The sequence below is a fragment of the Alligator mississippiensis genome, chromosome 1, assembly GCF_030867095.1.
Source record: "Alligator mississippiensis isolate rAllMis1 chromosome 1, rAllMis1, whole genome shotgun sequence".
In the NCBI taxonomy this organism is placed as follows: domain Eukaryota; kingdom Metazoa; phylum Chordata; order Crocodylia; family Alligatoridae; genus Alligator; species Alligator mississippiensis.
The window spans coordinates 119275567-119298698 of NC_081824.1; positions in this window are offsets into that span (position 1 = coordinate 119275567).

Genomic DNA, 23132 nt, shown 5'->3' on the forward strand with positions numbered 1-23132 from the left:
AACCCATGGTAAGCCTCGTGTTAAATCAGTTTGACACACTCGGCCAGAAATTTGGTGACAGGAAAAGCAGCGGCTGCCATGGCTGTGAAAGTGATAGCAATGAATGTTGCCACCACTTACAATGCCAGATTTTGGGTCCTGCAGGAAATCTGCATCCCGGTAGTAAACTGACCCAAACACTCTTCAATCAGCATAACTGCATCTACTCTTGAGAGTTTTGCCAACATAGCTATGCTGTTTAAGGAGTGTAATGTCTTTACTCTCCTAACCAATAGAGTTCTCACAGATTCACCTCAAAACCAAGTTGCCTTTGGAGTGACCTGCATGGATACTCACATGTGACCTGCATGGATATTCCCCCAAATTAGATATTCTCCCAAATTAGATTTACTTCTGTGGTGTTTGGTTTCTATGTGTACCTAGTGTGAAGCTGCATTCAGTTTTGTCATTTTTATATTTGTATGTATTGTAGTATTTGATATACATGTACTTCTGTAATCTTCATGATGTAACTAGAAAATAACCAAGATATTTAGTGTACACGGGAGATCCAGTTAGTATGCATCTTGGCCAGACAGGTGTAGTTAAGAAACAATAGCCACTGTAGATGCAAATGGTCATGGGGGGGGGGGTGTGTGTGTGTGTCTGGGGGGAAGGGGAGGGTGGATAGTTACCTCTTTTCATGCTCAAGATGACTAGCCCAGACAGGGAGATGAGGATGGGCATTTGGGAAACAAAAGGGAGATTTGGAAGGTATAAAATCTTGTGCCTTAGAACAAAGCAGGGTTTAGGAAATCCCTAGGGAAGAGGGTTGTTTTCTGGCCCCAACTTCTGAGGTAGTAAAAAGACTAGATGCTCTCAGACTTGGAGACTAAACCTAGGGCTCAGCTGGGGCAAGTTGAAGGTGTCTTTGAGTGAGCAGGATGCTAGCCAAGAGAAGCTACCTTCAGGAAAATTGGTGGTTACAAGGGACTCTACAGGGTGACAGCTATTATTTCTGACCTTTTATTTATTTTTTTAATCTGTCCACCAGTATAATAATTATTAATAACAATGACATTTGCCAGATGAGCTTTGGGATGTTTGTTCTAGAGATATACAGTGTCCCAGGGGTGCCAGGGTTACAGGAGAACCCCAGGCCAAAATAGAAGAAAGCCCTAATTTACCATCCGCAGGGGCCAAAAGGAGTGAGAAGGCGTGCGCAGAGAAACCGCCCATGCAGCTCGTCAGCTGCGTTCATATCCAGCTGGGGCCAGGTGACGTCAGCTGGAGACGCCACCCGGCAGAAACAAAAGGCTGCCCCGAGGGCACAGGAGGGAAGCCGGTGAGCGGAGGCTCCACGGGGAAGCCCACGGCCTGAAGGGCGCAGCCGCTGTGTTGGGCAGCCCGGGACAATGGGGGCGGAGCTGGTGGAGGCACTGACAGCGAAGCCGGCAGTGGAGGCACCAGCAGCGGAGCCGCCAGAGGCACTGGCAGAGAAACCGGTGGAGGCACCGGCAGAAGAGCCGACTGGCAAGCCAGCAGGGGAGCCGGCTGGGAAGTTGACTGGCAAACCAGCCAGGAAGCCGACAGAGAAGCCGGCAGAAGAGCCGGCAGGGAAGCTGACATAGGGAGCAGCGGTGAGTGGGGAGAGCAGAGGAGGAGACAAGTGCTGGGGAAGCCGGAGCAACTACAGGGAAGCCCGGGGAAGAGGTAACAAGGACGGGGCCAATGGGAACCTCAACTGGGATAGCTGCGGGGTGCGGCAGAAGACCCCAAGCAGGGACAGTTAACTGAGTAAGGGAGCCAGCAGACGGGCCTACAGCATTCCCCAAGAACAGTCAGCTGGGACCCATAGGACCTTGGTCGACCGGGATGCCATCCCTGGAGTAGGGTCAAGCCTAGGGGAGAGATAGGGGCCCTGAGTGGGGCAAGCAACCGGGGCTGGGGCACCAAGGCACTGGGAAAACACAGGGCCCGTAGACTAAGGGTCACTCTATGTTCCTTTGTGGCCTCCTGGCCTGCCGGTCGCATCTCTCCGGCAGACACGGTGGTGGGGATCGCACGTTACGTCATGGGGTGGTTGGAATAGGGAGCTAGGGATACGGGATAGTCGGATCTAGGACTAAGGGCCTCAAAGCCTTCACGCCTGAGTCGCAGCCCAGGGACACTGGGGGCTCATGGCTGGAGAGCCACGGGAGGCTGGGGAAGAAACCGAGTGGAACCAGGGACACCAAAGGGCCAGAAGACCCGTGACCAAAGGTGGCGAGTGGCTGGGGTGTAGGGGAGGTTGGAGCCCCATGAGTGCCTGCCGTGAGGCTTGACGACCCTGGAGGCTGCCTCGAAGGGGAACCCCTCCACTGAAGTTCCATTCAAAGTCATGGCAGGATAGTTCAGGGGATTCCCGGACACCAGCCGGGGTAGCCTTTGGGGTTCACTCACAGGCCCGGGACAGACAAGATTGATAGTCTGGGCTAAGGCTGCACGAGAACGCCTGATAGAGCAGAGGTGGGCACAACAGATATATAGTGTTGAAGGTTTAGGGCCTTATGAAAGGAGAGATGTTGGGAAGAAAGCTAACACATTCTCATAATTGGGCACAGAACTGAAGTTCTAACACATTGCATGAGCAATAAACTCATCTAAAAATTGAGGCAGACAAGGTTCTTTGGGTTAATCCAATATTTTTATTAGACCAACTCAAATAGTTGGAAAAATTCTTCTTAGCAAGCTTTTGGGCACAAATACCTTTCCTCAGCCTGACGAAGGGTGTTTGTACCCAGAAGCTTGCTCAGAAGAATCTTTCCAACTGTTTGAGTTGGTCTAATAAAAGACATTGGATTAGCCCAAAGAACCTTGTCTGCCTATGTCCTTAGACCAACCTGGCTACAACCTACACCTGTAACAATTTAGTACATTTTAAACTTCATATTATATATAAATTAAATATTATTGTCAGTTTGTTTTAGTGAAAGCTGTAAATAAACTGCTACTACCAGCATGCTCCCAGAAACACTTAAAATTTACTTATTGAATTTTTTTGAAGCCTTGAATGTGTCAATAAACTGATTTACTGACTGGCATTAATTTTGATGGAAGGAATATACATGAGTCTCAATTTAGAGCTTCTCATGAGATATTTTCTTTTATATGCAATATCAAAACAGGAGTTTTTGATCATAAGCAGTGTCTAAATTATTTGAGAAAAAATCAATGAGCTGTCACAATGGCTTTTACTTGGATGGGCTAATGTAGACCAATGATTTCTTTTAAAAAAATGTGGCGTGAAAATGATTGATTGAATTAGAGGTGCTTTTTGTGCAATCAAATCCCATGGGAGTCACTGAGCATTATGGACATAGAATTTAAGCCTCCCTTCCTGCAAAAGCTTACACATCAGTGTAACTTCACTCATGTGGCTGGTTCAAATGGAACCAATAGAATGACTCATGAGCATCTACATGGGCACGTAAGTGTTTGCAGGACTGGATCTGAAGCCTTCAATATACAGCCCGTACTTCACTCTTTAGGACTTTGTAAATATGCTCACAGACACAAACACATACACGCATACAATACAGTTTTATAAAAATGTGTTACTCAATAAAGTTAATGGGACTATTTCTCTGAATAAAAAATATGTGGAGTTTTACCAAACTGGGTTTTATTTCAATATTATTAATGCTTTCTGTGAAGCTTAAAGTAAGAAGTTGAGTTTCTCTGATGCTGTATTACTGCTACAGATCCACTTGGAGTCACTCTAACATAGCAACCTGCTCAATGACATTATCACAGCCAAACTTTGTTGTGCTTTCCGTGAAACTTTATACAAAGAAAAAGAAGAAAATGGCTACTACTGTGGACAAAAGTGTGCTTATATGTACTCCTGATGCTTTTGAAATATTTACCAAAATTGTCATTGCCCTGTGGCCACTTATTTTCCAAGAGGATGAAGTAAAGTGTTGTATAATTTGTGATGGCATGGATGTTAAACTATTTAGATTATATTTTGATGTATCATTATTAAAATCTTCGGCTTTATATGTTTAGAACCAATATTCAACAACTTTTATAACATGGACACACGTGCAGTATTGTTCCTTAGATCAAAGTAAAAATCCTCAAATAATTTTCTGGACAGCACAAATGGAAATCTATCCTTCTTTAATATTTTAATATTAGATGGTTTATTTGAGAAAATATTTTCGTTTCTAACTTGGGGTTTGATGAGACATATATAGAAAGTTGTAGACTTTGCCGGGTAAAATAAAATAATAAAGTGGATTCTATTGAACATTAGGCACTAATACATAAAAGAAATTACTTAGGGTTTGGTTGTGTACACTTACAGATCTGATATGAATCATCCACTAAAACTAATAGGATTGCTTTCATATACATCATTACATTTAGCACATTATTTTGCAGTTTGGGCCAGTGAAAGGAGAGTGATTGGGAAACATTCACTCTTATGAAAAGGGAAGAGATTAAGAGAGCTTTGCTATTTAATAAAAATACTAATACTATATCCATAGATGCCAAGACCAGTTCACGTATTTTAGGAGAAGAATTTTTGTCTATTTTATTCTCAAGTATAAGTCTCCGTCCATATGTAGATCAAGTAATCAGAGATACTAAATAACAATATTTCTTACTTTCTTCATACAAAGAATATGGAAATCATTTTTCATGATAATGTGATTAACTTGTGCAGGACATTTTTTAACATTTGCTTTTCTATTAATCCACCATTAAAAAAAAATACATTATTTATGTAAAAGGGGAAAGACAACATACATTCTAGGGGAAGCAAACCATTTCTTAAGGTAAAATACTGGTGCTTTCAATTTCAAGGTTTTATCACAGCCTCTTGTTTTTATGCCTGAATCTCTTTCAGTTTTATAAAGGGATCAAGTATGCTTTTTAGATTCCATATGAGTTTTCCTGAACATTAACTATGGAGCCTGGGCCACAATGCAATCTTTTGCTGTCTCCCCCTAATTTGTCTATTTTATGTTGTTTGCTAGTTCTGGATTATGAAATGTAAAATACACTGTATTGATGTTATACTTGATTCCTAGATACCATTTCCTTTTTGTTTAAAACATTCTTATTTAAAAAGCAATGCTCTTGTTTCCCAACAGCATTCTTCACCATCAAAGAAAAGCATGTTTACATCCAAGTTTCAGTGGCTTCAAACAAAATGTTAAACTGGTGAGGAATTAACCATGCTATTGTAAAACTTGAACTGAAACACAGCTTCAGAAACAGCACAATGATGTTTATTTAATATTATTGGAAAATAACAGAGGCTTATGTATATTCTCTACCGTACAAGATGACCACAGTCCTGCTCTCATTAATATTAACGGTGGGCATTGACTTTACTGGGTGTAGGAATGAACCCTATATTATTGAATACCACTGTTCATATGTGTGATATTCATTAATCAATATAAAAATGGAATCAGGGACTTACCAACTTTTCACTTACTCCACAATTAAAATATTTCTAAATATTTTTCATTCACATACAAAGAGAGAGTGAATCCGTGTTATGAAAGCTTATGCATCTCTGATTCAGTTAATCTATAAGCTACATCTCTATCCTGCCATCATTCACATATATTTACACATTAGCATATATTTTTTCAGTATTATCATTGTTTTGGTTTTAAAATTGGCATTTTCCCAGGAAAATTGTTTTCAATATGTAAAGTGAATGATGATCATAAAATTGACATCTTGAAATCAGGGGAAGAAAGGAAGGAATTCAAATACCAAGAAAGGAAGGAATTCACAGGATATTAGTCAGTATGATTGTATCCACATGTATATTAGCTTCAAAATAATTTGATACCATTTTTACAGTGTCCTAAATATATAGAACCTGAAGCACTTTATACCTTCAGCGCATTATAATGGAGTTTTCACAGGATTCTGGAAAATCTGTTTATTTAGGTTTATTCAGAAAAGACTGTTTGTTTTGTCATTATGTGAGGGCTCAATTCTTCCTTTGATGACATTTGGAAAATCTCCCATTGACTTCAGTGTTTGTGCTGTGGCAAAAGGCAGCAATTAACACTATTAAATCAGACCAAATATATCTCTCAATTAGTGACAACCCAAATTAAGTTCTCATGAAAAGCATAATTTATTGTTATTCAATTGGATATTTTTAACTCTTGGAATATGCACAAGGTTATACTGGTACAAGTATATACTTAACACATCTATTATGACAAGACATACGCTTATTTATTTGCCTTCATTTATTCCATTCTAGCTGACATTACGTTTCATGTGTTTATGTTTACAGCACAAATGGTCAATATGTTGCAATATTTCAATATTTTATATACTATAAGAAGGTACAATGATTCATTTAAGACTTCAAAAAGAGTCTTGGGTTCACAAGAATTGCGGAGTAGGATCCAAGGCATTCTCAGAAAAGAATTATACTGCCAAATAAATACAGAAAATGCCAATCTAAGTATTATAAAAGGGAAAAAATAAATCAACAAGTCTCATAAATGTTAGCTTCGATCAGCTAGCTAGCATGTTAGTTGAATCCTCAATTAGAGTAATGATAATTTAAGATTATTGTTTGCACTGTTATTTAAATTTTAATTGGCCCTTTTTAACAACAAGGAATGGATAAAATGCTCCAAATAAACAGTGTCAGGATGTTTAAAGAGATGATTCTCATATCAATCTTTATATATTCCATCAGAACAAAGTATTTAATATTTCACAAAAAGTAGCATTTATAAATAAATGAACTGGTAAGTACTATATATACACAACAAACTTCTGTTCAACATTTTGAAAAATGTTCCATGAAAGCCAAAAACTCAGTTTAGCCAAGTTGCAGTGAAGACTATGAACTTGTCTTTTTTTATAGTTAGAGATAGTTAGCCATGTTAGTCTGAAGTCAAGTAGGAGGCAGGCTAGACTTTCACTTTATAGACTAAGTCAAGTAGATAGATAGCTGAAGCTTACTTCATCAGATGCCATGAAAAGACATGCAGAAATCTCAAAGGACATTTGAAAGTTGTCTCTCGCCCGACACTCCCAACTTCCTATATTGGATGGTTCTATCATGAATAATATCAGAAATTTTTGCTGGTCAATGGTGCCACACCAGAATAACATGTAAGTGAGACTCAAGCTCTCTGTTTCCTCATCTGCAAAACCAGAATACTTTATATGCTCTGTCACTGGGGTGTTATGAAGACAAGTAGTAGTAGATTTGAGAAATATTTTGAAGAAGTAGCCCTGGTCTTAGCTTATGCTGTGTTCTTTGTACTGTTTTGGGGTTCTCCCAGAAAGCCAAACAGGAGCACTCATAGAAATCATAGAAAAGCAGGACTGAAAGGGACCTCCAATGGTCATCTAGTCCAACCCCCTGCATAAGGCAAAAAGATCCCTATCCAAACCATCTTATACAAATCTATTGTTTAACCTATTAGCAAAAGATAATTGAGAGATATTATAACACCCCCTAAACTATCAACTCAGCTGGCCCTTGGCCTTAAAGGGCCTAGCCAGGAAAGAGGTGTAGCTGAGCTTCATGTCAGTGGGCCCTGGCTGCTAGCACACAAAAAAGTAGCCTGCATTTTGTCCTGCGAAGGGTGTGCTGATGAAGTGACTAAATAATGCCTAGCTTGTGGTGTGGTGGACTGTACATTGTTCTGGAAAGTCAGAGAAATTTGTGCCCAAACCCCCTCTGGGTGAGGGGTTCTAGAACCTAGGTCTTGCTTCCTGGCCAAATGCCCTAGCCACTAAGTTATTCAGTTAATCTACAAGGTACATCTCTATCCTGCCATCATTCACATATATTTACACATTTGCATATATTTTTTCAGTATTATCATTGTTTTGGTTTAAAAATTGGCATTTTCCCAGGAAAATTGTTTTCAATATGTAAAGGGAATGATGATCATAAAATATGGGAGGGTCCTTCCCTGGTGTCGATCATCCATTAGTCATGGATTCCAAGTCAGCTACATTTTCATGACATACATGCACATGTATGTCCAGAATGGGAGCATGCAGGCATGGGTGGATTTAGGGCTGCAAATGGTGTAGTTGTGTAGTGGTGCAGATGGTATAGTGCATCATCACATATAACATGACAGACAATTTTCTCCAGGTAAAAAGAAACTAGATACTTTCTTAATATGCTAGGGGTCTATGGCAATATTAGTTTAAGATTGAAGCAAAAACAAAAATAACTTTATTGAAATGTACACTAATTTGCTATATCATAATATATAAAAACCACAACAAACTACGCAAAAATAATCCAAATATGTTGTTTCATTAGTCCTCTCATTATTAGAATTAAATGTAACCAATGAATATTATTTCCATACCTGAGTTAAAGTTTTTAGCTAGAACTAAAAACAGTTTGCAGGGCTGTGAAATAGGAGCTATATTGAGAGAAGCAGCTAACAGACAGCATAATTGAAGAAGAAAGGATAGTTTGATTAGTGGAACATCAAGCCCATTAAAAAAGGAGAAAGTGTGCTTAACCTCAGTGAAATGAAAAATTTAGAAGGAATCAGGTTGATTATAATGAACCATGAAATCAAATGATTTCTTTGCTGCTGCCCCTGCCAGGCAGTTGGTTTTAAATTAGTGATGTACCAAGAAATAAAGGGCAGGGGGTGCAGTAGTAGCTCTGCTCCTCCCCTGGATCCTCCCCTGCATGCAAGTAGCCACATCTGCTTGACTACTATATACCTCACTGAGCATGCTCAGTCAGTGTATGCATTTACATATCCACACTGTAGGGTTAAAGAATTACACCCTGCACATAAGTGCTGAAAATGCCACTTTTGTGGCAAAAAGTCATGATTCTGGGAGGGGGTGAGGGAGAGGGAGGGAGGAGATCTTGGCTCATCATTTTTGACAGTTCAGGATTAGTGATACTACTTTCCCTATGTCGTGCAGTTATGCCTGCAAAGTTTCTTTTCATTTCTTTTGCATTTGCAGTTGAGCAGGTAGTTGATATGTGAGTAATTTCTGCTTTTTTCTGGCTATGTTCTGGCTATGTTCTGACAGCTTTGGCTCCTACCTTCTATCAGCCAAACCTTTTCATTTCTTTATATTGTTTAACAAGGATGTCAACCATAGATAGAAATTACAATTATGGGTGTCCATTATTTTAGGTTTATGTTCTAAGGCCTTAATCTTGCAATGGATTCTGCACCTGTGGACAATAACATCTTTGCGGATTCCCAAATGTAACATGTATGTACATGTAAAGATACATAATAAGGAATAGAGATCTCCACCCTGGAGCAAAGAGGAAAAGTGGTGACAAAACAAGAAACAAAGACTGTCAATGGGACATTTTTGAATGCTATGGCTTTGAACACTGCACTAGCTTGCTGAGCCTTTAATTATTCATTATGATTTATCATAGATATCGCAATGATTGTCAGACATAAGCAGAGATTAGTAGCCCAAGTAGATATTTTTAGATTTATAAAAATCCTGTAATTTCATCCTGTCCTTTTGTCTATGTTGAGGATGGGACTTTGCCTTTATGATCCTAGTTTAAAGGTCCCTGCACTGAGCCCTAAGTACATAAAGAGAAAGTGAATGGCCAGTTCCTCCATATGATCTGTAGTTTCATAACTAATGAAAATGTGGTCCCAAAACTCCTTGTGGTGAATTGAGTTCATGCACTGAAAAAGGATTTTCTGATAATGTGATTATAAATATCTTACTCTTAACTACGAATTTTAAAAGACACTTTCAGGTAGGAAAAAAGAGGGTAACAGTTGTTCAATTAGAGGTGAACATTCATCTATGAGAAAAATCCAGCCTTTCTTTGCTAAGACCCAGAAATCTTGTTTTTCGGCTAATGCGATTTCATACATTTTTGTTGCACGGTAGGCTGAGCAGCATTCCTGTTTTGTTGCCTCGGATGGGAGCTGTTCGATATCATGTCACACATAACTGTGCATGGAGTCCTCACGCTGAGCTGTGAACTGATCCCATGGTCAGTCGATGACATTTCAAGGGGCTGGGAGAACGTGAGGGCAGGCACTCTCTGTTTCCTCTTCCTACCCAGTTCTATCTCCAGCCCAGGCTTCTTTCAGCCATATTCATGATCTGATCATTGGAGAGCAGAAAGCACTGGGAGAAGAGAGAGCAAAAAAGTTATTTGCATTCTAACATTACATTTAAAAGCTATAAATTATAGGCAACTATAAATAAACATTGCTCTTGCTAAATGTCACTGCTCATAAAATGTGTGTGCGCGCGTATGTGCAGTCTTGTTAGATTTTTCTTCCAGCTACTGACTGACTGCAGCAACACTATTAAATCTTCTGGGTTCTGAAGCCTAGCAGCTAGATGACCCATCTTTCTGCTGCATTATCTGTAATATCAGGACCTGATCCCAAAGTCATCAAAGTTAATGGAAGAATCCCTATTGACTTCATTACATTTTGGATCAGTTCTAAATACTTTTCATGTTTAGATCAAAGGATGGAAAAATATTTTAAAAACAATCATATTTTCCAGAGCTAGAAACTAGCAGCTTTCTCTGTGAATCAGACATGAGAAATGTGAGGTAGTGAGCAGGAAGAAAGAGAGGGAAGGAGTATAATAGCTTTGCTTCTTTTAAGCGTTGTTCTAAAAAAAGACACAAATATTTCTACAACTGAATTGCTGAATACTTACTTTTTGCTGGTTGTGATAAAATGAAATGAATGACTGAAATTAATACTTTTATTGCTGCCACTACTACAATGACTATATGAACACTACTATATGAACATTAACATTAGGGTCAGTTGAAAACAACAATAATAATATAATAAGTTTGATTTTGGGCTGTTGCTTGTATAGCTGTTAGCATCGATAGACTTATGCCAGCAGAGAATTTGGCTCAGTGGCTTCATATGAAATAAACAGGGTCAAGATTTGGACTTAAAAGATGATAGTGCCTTGTATAGCACTTGGCTTTTTCCCTAGATTTGTTGCATAATGGGAGGAATGACACTGTGGAGATAAATCAGTTTCAGCAGTATATTTGTCTATCTATAATTTAATCAATCCTGCACAATCCCTATATTGCTACATCCTTTACAGTTGAGGATTTTGCCTCTCATACTTAGTTTCTGCAGCAAACAAAAGAAAAGCCTACCCCAGTTGCAAAAGGCTGAGCCAAACCCAGTTATATTCATGTAGCAGTTTCATGGTTATACAGTAAAGTAATACATTACTTTTAGTAATGTATTAATGTGTGCAAGAGCACAGATTGATCAAACGACCACTTGGGAAAAGGGACGATTTCAGATACTCCTTTTTTGAACTGTTTAAAAAATGCACTAGGATGCTAGTACTGCGTCATGCACCAGATGAATTTATTGCAAAACCAAGGTCTAAACACAGTAAGCAGCTGAGGTGAATCCCCCCTCCCCAACCCCAGTCCTCACTAAAATTAAAGCCTAAGACATCAGGGATGGAAATATTATTTAGTGAAAATAACAATGAAGATTGTCCCAGGCAATGAGCCCTGCAACTGGAATGGGAGGGAGATTCTAACAAGCAGTGATGAACCCTCTGAAGAGGGGTCACATGCTAAGTGCTCCAACTTGAATGCTCCTTCCTGCCTTCAGACAATGCAAAAGGCCCATTGTTCCATTTTTGTGGCTCTGTGAGGCTCCTCTGCTTTGATAGGCTGCATGGTAGGGTGACCTGCAATTCTTGCCAGTACACTAGCTAATTGGTAAATCCATTAGTGAAAACTCTCTCACCAACTGCTGCTGTCAGGATCCCTTCCTGCCTTTTAAGCTCCTCAGAGTAGTGTATATAGGGGCATAGAAATATAACAGGTAGAAAACTGGGGTAATATGCAGGACAATGGAGGAGAGAGTTCTCTGTAGGTAAAAAGTACAGCTATGGCATCTGTATTCTTCACTGACCACTTCTCCAACATCCTGTGTATCCATCAAAGTCCTTCACTTTATGAGAAAGAGGCAGAAATTCCACCCTTACATTTTCAGAGTTTTCAGCTGTAAATTTTCCCTGACCTTCCTGTACTGGTGGTATGTGACCTGATAACAACATTTGCAAGCCATCTTACATGCTAAATTTCAGAGCAATTACTGGTTGTTGCAAAGACCAGGAAGATAAGAGCTTTGCATGGTTGGCAATACAGGTTTCCCTCCCCAACCACAGGGGTTAGGTTCCTGAAAGTTCCTGTGGCTGGTAAAACCATGGTTGGCAAAACTGGCAAGGCTGGGGGAGCAGGGGCTGTGGGTGGGGGGTGAGGGGCACCAGCAAGGCTATGGGCTGTGGTGGGGAGGGAGTGAGAGGCATTAGCAGGGCGAGGGGGGTATACTCTGATTGTACCCCACCTTCTCTGAAGTGTGGATACTCAAAACTGTGGTTGGCAAAACTGTGGTTGGCGAGGGACACCTGTATATGTTAAAGGGGTCTTCATCTTTGTGCATAGAAATAGGTACTGCTGGATGAACTCGACAGGCTACATTTCTATATGTGCTATAGATTTAGATTTCTGTATGTGCTGGGAGTGCCCTCAGTGCAAGAGATAATCTGGTGCCCAGGCAGGTCTCCTATTTCCAAGAGATTCCAAGAGCTAACACGATCTCTGGGCCAGGTTAGAGCAGTGTCAGGGCTGCTCTAGTTGTCTTGGTAGATAATGGTTCTCTGCCAGCTAGAACTTCAGAGCACAATACACCTTGGTCCTGGCCCTTGAGATGCTGCCATGCCTCAGAATGCTACTTATGACTATGACGGGATATCACGGCACTGCCTTTGCTCTAGTAGGGGGGATCCCTAACTGGGGTGGGCAATAATTTGGGCTCTGGGCCTCATAGGGAGTTTTGGGGAGTTGTCACAGGCTGAGTGAGCACTCCGCCCCCCAGCCCCCTCCCCACAACAGCTCCCCAAACCTCCCTGTGGGTTGAGGTCACTGGCATATGGGGAGCGGGCATGGGCACGGGCAGCAGCTTCAGCAGGGGCAACTCAGCCAGGACCCCTGCTGCCCCCAGTGCCACCTCTGGGCTGCCCTTCTACCCTGAGGAGGGGTTTGGGCTGATGCCCCAATCCCCAGCAGGAACCTGCTGCTTGTGTCCCCAGCTGATGCTGGCGCCCACCTGGTGCTGCTTCTGGTTCATGGGCCAGGAGCTGGTGTAAGTTTGGGGGATGTGCTGTAGGTGTGAGACAGTTTGGAGAGGGGGAGAGACAGAGAGAGGTGACTCTGCCCATCCCCTGCCCATGATGAGCGGCAGCAGCTGGTGCTGGGCACCAGGAAAAAGTGGGACCTGGCAGCCAGCACACTCTCTGCTGCTGGGGTCCTTCTAGCTGTGGCGGCCCGGAGCACCAGCCCAAAGCACCACATGCTGCCACTCATCATGTGCAAGGGGTAGGCAGGGCTGCCTCTCTCTGTCTCTGTCTGTTTCTCCCTCAATTCCCGGGCAGGTGCCAGCATCAACCAGTCAGCTGTGGTCCCAGGCAGTTGCCCCGATCCCTAACAGGAGCCTGCCAGCAGCGTCCACAGCAATGCTGGCGCACGCCGGGCACTGCTTCCAGTGCATAGGCTGGGAGCTGATGTAAGCTGCAGATGGGGCTGGGATGCACCTGTCCACCTGGTACAATGCACTGGCTCCCATGGGCCAGATCCCATGACTTTGGGCTGCCAACCTGCAAGCCAGATGCAATCAATTGGCAGGCAGGCCAGATCTGGCCCTTGAGCCACATTTTGCCCACCCTAGCCTTAACGGCTGCCTTAAGGCAGTTTTATATCCCCCTCCTACCTCTGGAACCAAGCTGTGCTGGCTAGGGGCAGGAGCATGAGCTGGGGCAGAATGGATTCATTAATAAATAAAAGCTCATATACACATTTTCTCCCCTGTATTTACCCCACCTCTTTTGTGAGGAAAGTAGTAAACTTTCTGAACCAATTATCTGTGTGGTTGTGGTAAAACCCTGTGGTGTGCACTGATGGGTTCATGGCAGTCCCAGTCTGTCCTTCTTAAAGGGAAAGTCTCTGTCCACAACATGGGCTTACCATGACTGTTGTGGTAGTGGGTTATTTAAAATGGGGAAAATATGGGGCTCTTTAGAATAAAAGAATTAATACATAGATTCCCCCCTCTATGTGAAAAGCAGTGCAGAGGCTGCCTGAACTCCTGCTGTGCTATGAAAATGAAGAATATGTGAGTACAAATATGTCAGATATTTATCTGTATTTTTTTTCTGTTTGATTCTTAATCTTGTGATTGTTTCCAAACTGAGACCATTCAGTCATGTGGATGATGGGTCTCACTTGTTTGAGCCTCACAGCAAAACCCTGGATGCTCCTTATTAAGGCTCCTATCTCTCACACAAAGCAGACTGTGAAATGAAGAATGAAGTACTGAATGCATGAGAAAGGGAACAACATAAATATATATGGTTTAAGAGGAAGTTTGCGAAACATCTACCATGCTTCAGTGGCTCCTGTGTTGCATCGAATAGGGTGGACAGCATTTGATTAAAATACTACTTGCTGAAAACATGAAGCAATTCCTTGCCAGCCCTTTCCTGACTGTGAGTGGGGGAGAACAGGCCCTATAGATCTTCATGAGAAGCGCCACTCACTCCGCAGGGAGAATAAAATTGGCTAAGCCCGCAGTTCACATCTCCTTTGTCAATGGCATCCAGCCCCTGGCCTTGGGAACTGACTGCCGGCAGTTTGCAAATGTATGTGCTTGGCTGGGAGCCTGCAGTTCCCTTTGTCCTAGCTATGTAGGGGGCCTAATAGGGAAGCCGGAGCGTGTCATCCCCGACTGCCAGAGCTTCCAAGCAATAACATGACGGGCAACTTTACAGACAATATCCAACATGAACATTCAAGCCTTAGCCTATTCTTCTTCTAGACACTAGTACTGACTGATTCCACATGCTGTTTTCCAGACCTCATTGCTGCATAGGCTGAGCATGGGCTTTGCCCCTCATAGAGGAATCCTACAGAACTGGGTAGGGTTGAAACCAATAGGGATTTCCAGACATTTAACAGAATTCTGTAGAAAGTACCTTAAAATACTCCACAGAATTTAGCAGCAAATGACAGCTATTCTGTAGGGATTTTTTTGAGCCAAACTATAGACACCCACAGAAAATTCTATTCTTGCTATCAATTTCTATGATAGGTTTCATGAAACCTTTAGAAAGGAGCATATTCTAAAGCAGTCCTGGCCTTAATATGTCCAAGAACTGGTTTGATATAAAATTAGAAAAAATGTGTTATTTTCCCAAGTATCTGCAGAGATCCTCTACAGTTTGATTTGCTAAGAAAGTTTGCCCTTCGTTAGTGATCTAGATAAATACTATGCAACACTATATAGTATAATATACACTATACTGCACATGGTCATTGATATGGTAATATCTGTATATTACCTATTTCCAGATTTATCAATATTGTTTGAACTGAACTTGTAAACACCATTTCAAAATCATGCTAATGAGTGAATAGCAGAAACTGCAAAACTGTATATTTATATTTGCTCTTTTATAAGTGGTATCTCTTATCTCATATCTCTAGGTGTGATTAGTGGGTTAAGAACTGAAGAATAAAATTACAGCTATAAGAATGCTACCACAACTCTGCAGACACAGAGAGTCACGTGGATGTGGCTGCAAGGGCAAAAGGAGCCCAAAGGCTCTTGTACCATATATTTACGTAAGCAAAGGAACTAGAAGGTATTTTAAGACAGCGTGGCAGCAGAAGTATAGGCTTCAGTGGCTTCTTTTTGAGGAAAAATTTAGGACGGGGAGGGATGAAGAATTTTTTAGAACTTCCACAGAATTGTTCCATGAATGTTTGACCCTATGGAAGAAGCAAGGGACAAAGGACAAAATCCCATTTCACTTTACAGGCCCAAATAGCACATACCTAGCTACATAACTTCCATTTTTGGCACTTAGGCACTGTTTCCTGTCCTATTGGACATGCAGGGTGGAGGCACAAGAGTCCACATAGCTACTACACATTCTCAGTAGGCTGTGAGATAAACCCTGTGACTAGCCTGTGTTAGAACAGGGAAGGCTGGAAGGAGGGTAAGAATGGAGAGTGACCCTCCCACATTTCAGCTACAAAACCAAGTGGTTAGTGCACTCACTCATGAGACTCTGGCTTTAGGCCTCCCAGGGGGTTTTGAAGCTGTACCCCTCCAATGCCCCAACACTGTGCTCCAACCATGAAGCATCTTCTTTAGCTCTTATTTTGAAGCTGGCTGCTTGGATGCCCAGTGTAGAAGAAAGGAAGGGCATGAAGAAGAAAGCAGGTCAGAGATTGTTTGACTCAATAGCTGGATCTACTGAGGGATCAAAAGAATCCTGGCCCTTTCCTCCCAGTGGCATCAACATTTCTCTGCTGCTCTCTCTCCAATGAATATAAATGCACAGTGATGTGGCTCAGCTTTAAGTGGAAAGAGAACCTGGCTTGCAACCTGATGGTTAGAGCACTGTGCTGGAGAGTGCTCTATAAAAGAGTGCTCTGTTGAAGATATGCAGGTTTAAATCCCCTCTGGCTAAGGGGGGCTTAGACACTGTGTCCCACTTCCTGGGTGAGTGTCCTAACAAGAGCACACACCAACTGCTGAAACTTCCTTAGCCTGACGAAGGGTTTTTGAACCCGAAAGCTTGCTTAATAAATATTCTCCAACTATTTGGGTTGGTCTAATAAAAGATAACAAATTCACCTAAGGAACCTTGTCTGCCTAACCCTAACTAGGCTGTTGGGCTAAAACCCAAGGAGTTCCAGTCTCCGCATTTTTGAAAGGCTGTAATTTGGGGACCTATGCTTGGGTATACACATATAAATCCACCTCCATGCCTAGCTAGAGCACAGTGTACTCATCATGATCAAGAGCCACATAGACATTTTTGGGTCTACATGGCCTGAAGAACAAGATTCCAAACTAAGTGTCAAAATGGCAGCTAGGCAGCTGGGTAAGCATCACTTGGGTACATGAAATTAAATGGGATTCTGTCCAAAGTCTCTCCTAGTTCCTCTGAGTTTTGCTGGTGAATAGTCATCTGTATGGAAGGGAGATTGCTTTGGGACTGACCCCAGGGCCCTTGAAGGGTAGCTGGTGCAACTTCTTGAGATCCACAGGAATTAGGTATGAAACTCTAGTCTCAAAGCAAGTGCCTAAATAGTTGTGAGATACTGGGTCTTTGTGCTATCTTGCTCCCTGCTTTTCTACTAAGTGGCACAGCAACTAACATAACAGCATTCAGGAATGTCCTATGTTGTTTTTCTGCAGGATCAGTCTTATAATCTCCTAAATTAGTTATGGGAAAAAATGATAGGTAAAATTTGCCTAACCGGCTACAGAATTTTATCATTGCTTCTTTGGAAAACAGCTGCAATGTCATGTCTATGTGCATAAATGCTTGTCAGGTGACTGTGAAAGACAGACGTTTTGCAATGCTATAGTTACAGCTTTACTTCCTCTTGCCAGGACCACAGTAGTGGGAACATTTGATTTGCAAATCTGGCATCCAGGCATCATCCCAGTTGAAAACAATCAACAGAAGCAATTTCCTCAGTAAAAGTAAATATATTGACATGTGTTGACAATAAACTGATTTTGTGCACTTTGGAAAAAGAGACAGTAACTCACATATTTCTATTGCTCAGACTCATCAGAAATTGTACAAAGGAAGATAGCTTTCTTAGAGTGTGTAAAGCATTATGGTTACATTATAAACTAAGGTGCTGAAATACACCTATGTCTCTGTCTCTTATTTACAGCTATTTACATTAGGTATTTCTAGAGTATCCATTACTACAGAGCTTAATAACAATAATCTGGATTTCACAGAATACTTTTTCTTTATTTAGTAAATACCAAAATGATATCTAAAAACCTAATCTTAGGACTGTTGACAGAGAAAGATGATAGTGGTTGTCTGATCATGATTTGTATACAGTAATTCTTGTTCTCTAGTGAAAAGGGCTGAAATGTATGAGTAAATATTTAAAAACCATTCACTGTTTTATTTTAGACTTCTTGCCAAATGATGGAAGTATCTTAATATTAGCTTAGTTATAGGCATATCTATTACACAATGACAATAAATATCATTTGGTCAGCAATATAGTTAATTGCCTAATTTTTTGGAACCCTATTTAAGATATGCTTAAAGTCAGGCTCAAGTTCAAATACCTTGCTGAATTGGGGTCATACATAATTTACAGGAAGTGACTGTTTTTTCAGATCTTAACTGCCTAACACCTCTTTTCAAGTTGCTACTAACCGCAGTAATGTGCGGAAGCTGTGGTCAGAGTGAGAAATAAGTTCTCAACTATTGGATTCCTCTGATGCAAACTTCGGAGAACTCTGCTAGTAGTCACTGGGCGTGTCCACACACGTGGTCATTTTGTCATTTAGTACTTGCTTAAGTAAGCACTAAATGACTGCAATAACCAGCATTACTGCACGGTCCCATTGCCGTATGGTTATTTTTAGCTGCTACTGTACAGTAGCTCATTGCTACTGAACAATAGCATCACCATCATGGTTCATGCGTGGTGATGCTACATCACCGTAGCAATGAGCTACGTTGCCTTAGCTCATTGCTATGGTGATGTAGCGTCTTATGTAGATGCGCCCACTGTTCTTGACTTTAGATGGAAGCCAGCAGTGGATAATGATGGCTTTGGACTGCGCATTGGCCTTGTGTCCCTCATCTCTGTAAAGGATGATTCTCATTACTCTTTTTAAGGACTTTATGTAATCAGTTTTCTTCATTGTCTATGGTCTGGGCTGTGGTTCCTTTGCTCCCCCTGAGTAGTCCTATTGATCATTGGTGACGCGTAGGGGGTGCATGTGTGTACACGTGCACCCCCTGAGATTGGCAGTGCACGCCCTGTGAAAAGCACTGCCAATGCTGCCGGTGGTGCCTGTGGGTGGTCGCTGCTCGCCACCCACCCCCTGTTGCTGCTGACAGCCGACACCGCTGGCGGTGTCTGAAGGTGGTCCCTGATCACTGCTGCCAATGCTGCTGGGGGCGTCTGTGGGTAGTCGCTGACCACTGATCAGTGCTCGCCCCCCACCCCAACACTGCCACAGCCACAGCCACCTGCAGGAGCTTCCTGCTTACTGCCGCCACAACCCTGTCGCCGACACTGCCGCTGACATGCCCCCCCACCCCAGCCTCCAGGGGCACATGGTGTTTATGCTATTGATTGTGATTATTGATTGATTGTAATTATTCAGTCTAGTGGGAGTAGTGTCCTTAGAAGGCCAACAATGCATCAACAATGCCAAAGGTCTTTGGGAATCAACCTAAAATAGATATTGAGGCTAGGGACAGAAATTATACAGCAACTGATCAGAAACCGGTTCAAATCTGTAACACAACATAAGTTCAGTGCATATAAACTGCTTTAGTGGCCAAAACTGGTTTAAGATAAACTTAGATGGATATAGTATCAGAGTTAAGTGATTTAGGTTAAACCAGTTCATTAAACTTCTGTCCCAGATCCCCTCTAGATTAAAGCTAACTCACAGTCCCCCAGCATCCCAGGATGCTTTGCACTTCCCTTTACCCAAGCTCTCTGCCCCAGCTAAGCAGGGAAGTGTGCTCTAGCATGCCCCAGCTTCTGGCCTGTAGCACAGCAGGCAGGTGGCTGCATTTCTAGAATCAAAAGTGAATGTCTGTTCACCTGCTTATCGGTTCAATCTACTCAATTTAGACTAACTTGTGAAGATTGAATCATTTCAGCCTCAGGCTCTTTGACTGTCTGTACTTCACCTGATAGTGGTTCTGTAGATTCAGTATAATACTAGTCTCAAGTATTTTCTTTCGTAGAAAGAATGTCAGGGGGCATTTTTGATATGATGTTTGTGATTTGACTGTTGTTTTCTTAAGGGGTGACCCACTGAACATTGTCATCATCACCATCATTACCAATATCATCAAAATCATCACAACCCTAGTTCTTCTATAGTTCTTTTCATCATTAGATTTCAAATTGCTTGAGGAAAGAGGAAAATATGAATGTCCTTATTTAGAGGTGGGGAAAATGAAGCCCAATAGGGTGCAGTGGCTTAAGAAGGGTTATCTACTAGGGCACTAGCAGAGGTCTAATGAAAATAGAAACTAGGTCTCATGAATCTTGGCCCCATGTTCTAGTCTACCAAATGAAAATCTGAAGCTAGGCTGCAGTGGTGACGCATAGGGGATGTACGGGGGTGCACATGCACCCCCTGAGAGTGCCGGTGCACCCCCTGACAGGCCATGCTCATCACTTAGGCAACAAGCAGGGGGGGCAGGTGAGAACACTGGTGCCCCCCTGCGAGCAGTGGCCGGGGAGCGGGAGCACTATGGCCTCTTCCAGGAGCACTGCGACCACTTTGCAATCGGTTGCGGGGAGCCCCCCCATCAGTGAGACTGGCCATGGGGAACCTCCCCCTGGTTAGTGAGATTGGCTATGGGGGGACCTCCCTCATCGCTGACTGGTTGCTGGGTGGGGAATATGCCCTCCCTAAGGTGGCACTAGTTGCCCATGCTAGGATGTCCATCTAGTGGGTCAACATGTGGCCCATGCACTCCTGTCCAGCTGCTCCTTCCCCATTGCTCTCACTGCTGTGGTGGCTCAGGTCTCTGGGCTCCCATTCCTTTGTCCAGTTTTCATTTCCTACTCTTGCCCCAAGAAGCAGAGTGGCATGACAGAAGTGGGTAGGTGGGGGGTAATTCTGCCCATTCTGAACAGATGGTAAAAGGGAGAGAAGCTTGGCTGCATGACCTGCCTGCATAGCATGTGTGACTGGGGGAAGCCCAGCTGTGTGCTCAGGCCCAGGTGCAGTGCATGTGGGTGGAGGCCAGCTGCCTGTCCTGCCCATATGGCATGTACAATGGATGGGGGAGTTGGGCTATCTGCCCTGGCCATATGGCAGGAGGTTGGGGATATGGTCTGCCCATGCTGTATGAGAAGCTGGGGGTGGGAGAGTATGTTTGGCTCATGTGGTGAGTAGCCATCACAATGGCCACTCAAAAACCTTTTGCCTTTTAGAAGTTGGGCAGCCCTGATCTAAAGTATTTAATCACTACAGGATCTTATGTAGGAGTTTCAATGGAAACAAAAAAACCCTCTGCTTTCAAGAGCAAGATATCAGGTTTAGAAGGCAGACTTCAGTTCAATGATTTGTGCATTCAGGGGTTTCCAGATGAAACAGAACAAAGGAAATAAATTGAATTTCTGCCAAAAACCTTCCCAAGCCTTGTCTACACTGAAGCAGGGTCAGCCATAATTTTTTTGGGCCCCTGAAAGGTATAGTTTTGGGGCTTCCTGACGTGAAGAAGCTGGTGGTGGGGTGGGATGTGACAAGTGGTTGAAGAAGCCAGCAGCAGCAGTGTCAGTGGCAGGGGGTTGGGGGGTGGGGGGTGGTGAGTGGCCAGATGTGAAGCCGGCAGCGGCAGTGTCAGCATTGGGGGGGGGGGGGACCAGTGGCCAGATGTGAAGCCAGTGGCATTGGCAGTGGGGGAAGGGGTGGCAGGCAGCTTGACGCAGGGGCGCCCTTGGCTGTGGGGCCCCCTGCGGCTGCAGGTTTCACAGGATAGGATGGGATGGCCCTGCACTGAAGATTTTCCCTCCTTCCCCACTTTTCTTTCCCTTTGTGCTCAGTGGCATATTGCTTCTCCTCCCCCACCTCCCACTCCTTGCCACTGCTGCTGTCCCCAGCTGACCCAGGGGCAGGGGTTGTGGGGAAGCTCGAGAGCTGCTCCTGCCGTGCTTCAGCCAGGCTGCATATGGAGCCAGGCTTGGCTAGAAACAGTGGAATCAGTGGGTGGGTTCCCCTCCCCTGTGCTTGCTCCCAGGATGGCAGAAAGCACCTGAAGGAACCATGCAGGGAGGAGGAACTGCCCCATTGCTGCCACTGTCCCTGGCTGAAACCAGCTGAAGCAGGCAGGAGCAGCTTTGGATTTCTCCCCCACCGCTGTCCCCACACCCAAGAGAACCAGAAACAGTGGCAGCAATGGGTGAGGAAGGAGAGGGAGAGGGTTCTTACTTGCTTCTGGGAGTTAAAAAAAAAGTCCCTGGTTGCTGCTCCTGCAGCATGGTCAACTGAAAAGGAAGGTGGTGCATCTATGCCACTATGCTTTCCCTGGATCCATCCCTGCTCATATGTCTGAGGGTGCAGGAGCAGACCAAGCATCCTAGTGATTTCCTTTGCTATGGAAGAATTATTTAAAGAAACTTAGGGCTTGTTGTATCTGTGGCCACAGCAAGTCCTGTTGAGATTGGGGCTGAGTACGCTTTGCTATCCAAGTCTGTAAGCCAGGGTGGGCAAAATAAAGCCCATGGACCAGATCTGCCCCCCCCCCCCCCCAAGATTATACCCAGCCCACAGTGGGTCCCCTGGCCCAGACATGGGGGGAAGCCCAAACTGTGGCACATACAGGCAGTCGGGCATGCAGTAGAGTGGGGGTAGTGCAGTGGCTGAATTCTGCTCCCCAGCAGCCCCATCAGTGGCTCCTTCTGGCAGCCATAGCTAATATCTCCACAGCTGCAGGCCCCAGGTCTACTGCCCAGGTCTGCCAACAAGACTTTCCTGCAGCCACCACCAGGGGCACCAGACAGAGTGGGTGTGCAGGGTCTCTATGGAGACCAGCTAGGAGTCTCACGGGCAGGGCACACTTGGCTGGGTGGATGGGATGGGGCCACGGGCAGGTGAGGAGCAGTGTCCGGGAGCATGATAGGTGGCCAGGGCTGGGACTGGGATTGTGGGGTGGTGACAGCATGGGGCCAGGGCCCAGGTCAAAGCCTCAATCCACTCCCTGCATATTCCTGCGGTCCATGGAAAACCCACCTGCCCACTCCATCCAGCATCCCCAGCAGTGGGTGTGGGGCAGACAAGCCCAGGCTGGATAGTATCAGCAGCCCCGCCCGCCCCCCCCATCCCCCCCCTCCCCGCACCTGCAACAGCTCATCTGAAATCCCAAAGTGGCCCTCCAGCTTAAATAATTGTCCACCCTTGCTATAAGCATATTCCAGACCCAGAAGTTGCTGGTTAAACTACTCTGGGCTCATCCCCAAAGCCAGTTCAGAGCCCTTAGGGTGCCTATAGAAATGCAGGGATGCTGCTCTGATGATCTGTAATTCC